The following is a 6,825-nucleotide window of genomic DNA, read 5'->3' as shown; positions in this document are numbered from 1 at the left end:
TTACAGTTTTCTGCTGAATCCCTTAAGAGTAAGAAGACGTACGTACGAACATCATTCTATAAATCGTGAAGCTTTCTTACACATGTCGAGTGAATAAGGTAGAAAGCATGAAACTGTACGAGTGGTAACGAATATTACAGTCATTACTGTAAAATATTTTGGTCGGCGAGGTGTCTGTGTCTGTACCTATATAGCCGGTATAACCGCCATTCGGCGTAACACACCAGCTTCACCCAGAGGTGGGTTACAAAGGACAGCAAACACTCCTGTCTTATTCATTTAGAAAGCCATACAAATCGTGAAATGCCATGAAGATTTATTGTCTTAAATGTGGCCATTCTGAACGTCAGAACAGTCTTACTTAAACGGTAGCGAATGATACTGAATTTGTCGACAGGCATAAACACTGCGTACAAAACAGTGACGGGAGTAATCTGACTTGATCTGTCAGAGGGCCTGGCTAGTGGGTGCCATCCGATTACTACCGGGGCCCCAAAGTGTACACTCACTATACCCTGATTTTTAGGAGCCCCGGTAGTAATCGTATGGCACCCAGGCTAGGCTTTACCAGCCAAATAACCGACTATCGGAACTGAATTTTCACGTTTCAGAATGGTTTATGAAATGTCTATGTCTCAGATGACAGCCGATGTTAGGGAAATGAATCCCATCTCTGGCTATAATCTATTCCAAGCCACCAACTAGATGGTCCGTTAATGAAGGTTAGACATCCAGACATAAGCCAAAAATAGTTATTCAAGCAACTGGATATAATTTGGAAACAGTCAGACGTTTCAGACAGCATCCGCTGTCTTTCTTCAGTGACTAAAGATAGGTAATGAAACGACAGTTGCACTGCTGACGGTCTCCTGAGTGGTACCAAGACTGACATTTAATAAAACGAATTCCTGAAGCGTAAAGTGCAATCGATGAAAGAAAGTTACAAGATAACGATTCTTTGGGGTAAATCTCAATACACACGCATTTGATGAACGTGTGATAAACGGTTATAGTAAACGTTTTGAATTCAAATCAGGCCACGCTGATCTTATTGTATGGATGACATCTTCTAGCTCTGGGCAACCCAAAGTTTATTCGAGGATTCCAAAAAAATTGGGCCAAAGAAAAGTTGCCTTCATTGTGAGATCTAGGTGTTCAGGAAGGTTGAACAAATAAGGAAGAACGCATATTATATACCAAACAATAGATTCGAGATTTTTGGTCTTTCACGGCGTACAGGGTACAAAATGTATTTTTCCAGCTTGATTGTAGTGATACAGATGACAAAAAAATTATGTTAGGAAAAAGACCATCTATAGCCACGACATAAGTATTCGTTTTCCGATATTTGTTTGCTATTTACGGCAAACATTTCCTCATCTTACTTCTTCTTCTTCGATTTACAGAATGGTCGCAAACGTCTTCGTTTTCAAACGGACGAAAATTGATGCGTGTCATCCATATAATCAAGTGAGTGTGGTCTAATCAACATGTATGAAAAATAATCAATATGTATTTAGGTCCTTCCCTCAGGGCTTGTCTAAAGATTCGTCACCAGTTGCTGACATGTATCTCATTAAACGTTTGATCGTTTATCAATACATTAAGCGTCGTGTACAAGTTGCTGAAGATGGGAATAAATAGATTTTGGTCATCCCTAATCTTAGGTAGCCTAAAATGGCTGATTCCCCAATAGATACAGAACTAGGAGAGATAATAGGTCTAGACTAAATAGATGACTACAAATGATATCGATTTCCATATCATATCAGGTCTTTACTGTGACCTGTTTTCTTTGAGCATCACTGGAAAATAACAAAAAGAACATAATGAAACACAATTACATTTTTGAAGGCTATTAACAACATCTTCTAAGGGGTTGCAGTTTGATGTCCAGTGTTACTGTCTCTAACTAAGGAAACACACTTACATTTTTAAGGCCATTGCCCTGTTTTCTTGTCTTTGTTATGAAGAGAGACCTTTTTCAAGCTAATGGTACGAAATACTGCAAACTTTCTCTTTAACTTTCTTGAACACGCTCAATGAAGAACGGGTTGCAGTTAGATACCCAGTTCTATTATCTCTAACTATATAATGATGACAGACAATGATGTGCAAAACTAACACTTTATAATGATATGCAACACAAACACAGCATTTAATATCTAGGCCAATATATCTATACATCTATGCTTAAAAGAATCCGTGAAATAGCGATTTGATTGTATAAGACATTCATCTTCTCATCATGTTATTGTATTATTGACATATACGACTCCCTATTGTATCTCCCGTTGATATCATCTACCTTCGACAATATTACATAGATAGTGCCTTCGTGTAATTTGAAATGGAGCACTGTATAGCCTAGAACCTAACCATTGTATAGCATAGAACCTACCTATAGCTTTTAGTAGTCTGATATAAGTAGCCAGTAGTATTTTATTTTTGCCTTACATTGTACCTGTTACAATCGTTGTGCAATAATTTCTGACTTGACTTGACTTGACAATGTGACCTCTAGACTCTCTGATCCTCATCTAGAGCCACTGACTGCCCATTTCTGCAGTGCGTGCACGCATGGCTTAGTTTGATGTCACCAGGTTGCAGCAGCTGATGGGGGGAGAAGGTCACATCTCCTGACCATTCGCCCATGCTTAACAACCCCTGTGGCTACTTTGTTCCCTTTGAACGATCATAAGCCTGGTGTTTTCATTACCTGACTGCATCATCTGTACCTGTATAGCCGGTATAACCGTCATTTGGTTTAACACGCGGCACGGCAGCAGCTAATTATACAGTGAACGATCCGTCACACCTAGCCTTTGTGCATCTATAGCTGCAAGCGTTCTTAAAGCTATCCAGCGAAGATGCCCCTACCGTACTTGGTCATAACGAATTCCACTTTACCATAATTCAAGGAAAATGCGAATTGTTGGACACATCAGTTGGTGATTCTGGTACTTGAAAAGTAGCTCTTGCCTCATCATAGCTACCTTCGATCAAGGGTTTTTCAACCCTGGATCCTGCATCATCTTCATTGACCTGGCCTTGAATGTGTATGTATGATGTGCGCATCATACTCTAAAAGCTATTTTTCTTCTTTAAAAGTCAGAAGTCAGCCATGCTGAAAGTGCTGTTTGGATTATTCTGAAAGCTCTGCGAAGGTGAGTGACCTCCAAGCGGGGCATTGTTGCTCCGCGAAGGAGGTCAGTGACCTCCAATAGGAGAACTGTTTTCGCCTGCGTTTTTATGACTTTATGTTGGCAGCCAAACGATCGTGAAATGAAGGAGCTGTTTGAATAACCAGTAAGTTCCATCCTAATTTCTCCACGCCTGCAGACAGGAAGAAATTAGACTACTAGTACTCCCCTCTTAACATCACAAAACCCACACATTACAGAAAAAGTGGGATCATTCGTTTTCCACTGTCTCGGAAAAAAAAGTCGAATCCAACAAGTTAGAATTTAGTGTCAGTAGTTAGACTAGAGTAGTCACACGTTATATTGTTCCCGTCCTTTTCATGTTACATGCCATTAGCCGATGGACAAGAACTTGCAATAAAACTTTCATTTATTATAAAGATCCTTCCCAGTTGGTAGTTACTGATTTCCCGATAAAATATGTCGATTTTGGGGCGCCATATCTACTTTTTCCCCATTGAACGGGTATTTACATTCAAACAAAGGTTTCTCAACACAGGTCCTGCGTCATTTTCCTGAAAAACGGCTTTTGCTTTGCATTAAAGATAGTCTCATTTCAAAACCAAAAATCGTTCTTTGAAAGTCAGCCAGATTGGATGAATGTAGTATCACCTGGCTGGGTTCAGTCCACGTCTTGGCGTGTTTTGGGGCGTCATAGCTACTTTCTTCCCCATTGAACGGGTAACTTATAGCGAACCTGGTGGTCGTGTTACGTGACTGCTGCATCCTAATTACCTTTAAACGAATGTTTCTCAACACAGGGTCCGACGTCTTTTTCCTGGAAAATGGCCTTTACGATGTATATGAGTTCATCTCATCTCAAAAGCTAGTATTTTTCTTTGAGCATGAAAGTCAGAGTCAGCCAGATTGGGTGAATGTAGTATCACCTGGGTTCAGTCAACGTCTTCGTGTGTTCTGGAGCGCCATATCTACTTTCTTCCCCATTGAACGGGTGTACTTATAGTGAACCTGGTGTTCGTGTTACGTGACTGCATCATAGTATCCAATGCTCTCGGTTTTAACATAGCAACGACCAAGTACTGCGCTTCACGCACGGCCGTGTACAAGCACAAGAGGGGAAAATCTACCCTGTTTTTCAACTATAGACTTCTAGATAGCAATACACGAACAATCCCACTATTAAAATAAAGGAACCCACGTGTCATTGTAAAAGTGGGTAAATTCCTTTCCACTGCCTCCAAGAAAGAACTCCAACAGAAGAATTTGAAGCCCCATATCTTAGTATTTTGCTTGTATTTTCCAATGTACCATATCAGCCTTTGGGCACGTATTTGCAAATAAATGGATCTTATCATTGCGTTTCCACGAAATACGCATATCATGAATAATATGAGTTTAATAAAACTCACTTTGCCTGAAGTTGGATACGGTCTTTGCCACCGTAAGATCTGCTCGGAGATAAAAGCTACAGGACATTGGCGATATATCTGATACTAAATTTACTTTAAACATTGGACAACTGGGCTTCTTGCATATTCCACCAGGTGTCGCGACTGCAGTTCTCCTACATATGTATAAATTAATTGGACCCTCTGCAAATTTACACTGCGCCTATTGACTACAATGTAAGTGCAAGGCTGTATTTTAGGCAGCGTTTATGTGTCTGTCTGTCTGTCTGTCTGTCTGTCTGTTGGTCAACGAGATAACTCAAGAACGGCTGGATGGATTGGTTTCTTATTTGTTTGTTTTTTGGTAGGGTAGGGTAAGACAAAAACTGAAACTGATTAGATTTTCGGTCCCCTGGCGACTGTCATAAGTATTGCAGCGGAGCGTCGGTCGTCTATATCTCGTGTTCTAGACAAAATATGGTCATGTGACCATAGCTTGTCCAGAACACAAAATATCAAAATATCAAAAACGTCAGGACAAATGGTATACGTCTAGTCCCCCTAGCATTAAATGTCTCCCGAAGTCGATAACTGAAGAAAGGAAAGCCGGATTTCCATAATTTTCTACCACCATTGGCATTTTATACTTATTATGTTTCGCCAACGAAACATATTGTTTTTGTCAAGTTTCTTCTCCTTCTTCTCCTTCTTCTCCTTCTCCTGTCAAATCTTCAAATCGATTCATCTCGGTCGTCCGTCGACCAAATTAGCTGAAATTTGGTATGCAGGTAGAGTAAGTGTATACCCCTAGACGCTTTTTTCTTTTTTTTTTATATACATTTTTGAAATGATTTAATCGAGGTTTTTTGGTCATTTTCAGACAAAAGTCGCACATTATGGCCTCCAGTGCCGTGGTGTTGAAACCTAAGGACCTGAAATTTGGTTTAGTTGTGCATTGGATATTTACCCAAAGGACTCCATTATTTTTTTTGGCAAACACTACTTCAAAATGATTTATTTTGCATTTTTTTGATGGAATTTTTGGTTATTTTGTGCACTGACAGGCCTGCGGGCGGATGACCTACTTTCCCCAGGAGCGCTCCTCATGGGACGTCACCGGAGCCCAGTTTGCTTGCCTGTGTTCTTTTTCTTCGTCTTCTGCCCAAATCCAAGAAGATGTGAGGTGGTAGCTCTACCAATGGTATTGCAGAAAGTTATATGTACCTTGTACATGGTTCTGATGTTATATTTGAGATGTAGGTACCTTTAAGAAAGGTAAATACACCTGGCCATAAATTATGCTTATGAGGACCTGTTAAAATAAAGGTAAGCCTGGCAAACTGACAAAATGGGCAGTCCCAATCTTTTTTGTTTTTGTAATTATTTCATTATATTTCAATTTGCCCAGGTATTATTTTGGGACAGCCCATTTTTGCATGGGGAGGGGTATTGGCGAAACATGCTGTATTTGCTGAGATTATGTAAAAGTATACACAATTTGCATAACTTGACAAAAGCTAAAAATATTTCATGGAGGTATGAGGTCGCCGAACTCTACTTTGCATATCTTTTTATCATCTCGTAACAGAAAATAAGAAGATCTGTATTCTACTGCATGATTTGTTATTAAGTATCAATTAAAGTATCTGCTGCAGGAGTTTGAAATACAGGCCTAGTTAATGTTTCAATTCTTATTTGCAATGTTTCATACATGCCGTCATCCTATCTGTAATGCCAATGGTATATACTAGGTGACGCTAATGGACTGCAACAAAATGTATTATCAGGAAACAGTGCAAACGCTGCGTTCAATACTGACGAATGAAATCTTCCCATTGAGTTGCGATAATTTAGTCAGCAATACATCAATACCTACAAATGTTTTTTAATCGTGTTGCAGGATTTAACGGGTCAATCAAAATCAATGTATTACTGGCAACTCATCCTAATAAGCCCATTCGTAGATTCGAGTAGGCATGTGCATTGTCAAAAGTGAAGGCTTGTAAACAGTTCTCGTATCGACATTGTCTCACTTTTGACACTGCACATGCGTACTCGAATCTACGAATGCTTATTTGCCAAGTGTCCGTTCCTTAGGGAAGCAATATCTATTAGCTCTTTGATTATCTGTAAAATAGTCTCACCTGTGTGTCTGTACTTCAAAGATTTAATTGTTCTTCCTCTATAGTCACCTAGGTCAGTTGACATAGTTATAATTGTGGCTCAAGATAGCCGACACTATGATGCCTTATTTGGCAGTTTGTCGAGAGTCT

The sequence above is a fragment of the Branchiostoma lanceolatum genome, chromosome 13 (genome assembly GCF_035083965.1).
Source record: "Branchiostoma lanceolatum isolate klBraLanc5 chromosome 13, klBraLanc5.hap2, whole genome shotgun sequence".
NCBI lineage: Eukaryota > Metazoa > Chordata > Leptocardii > Amphioxiformes > Branchiostomatidae > Branchiostoma > Branchiostoma lanceolatum.
The sequence above is the reverse complement of the archived record's forward strand: the minus strand, read 5'-3'. Positions refer to the sequence as shown.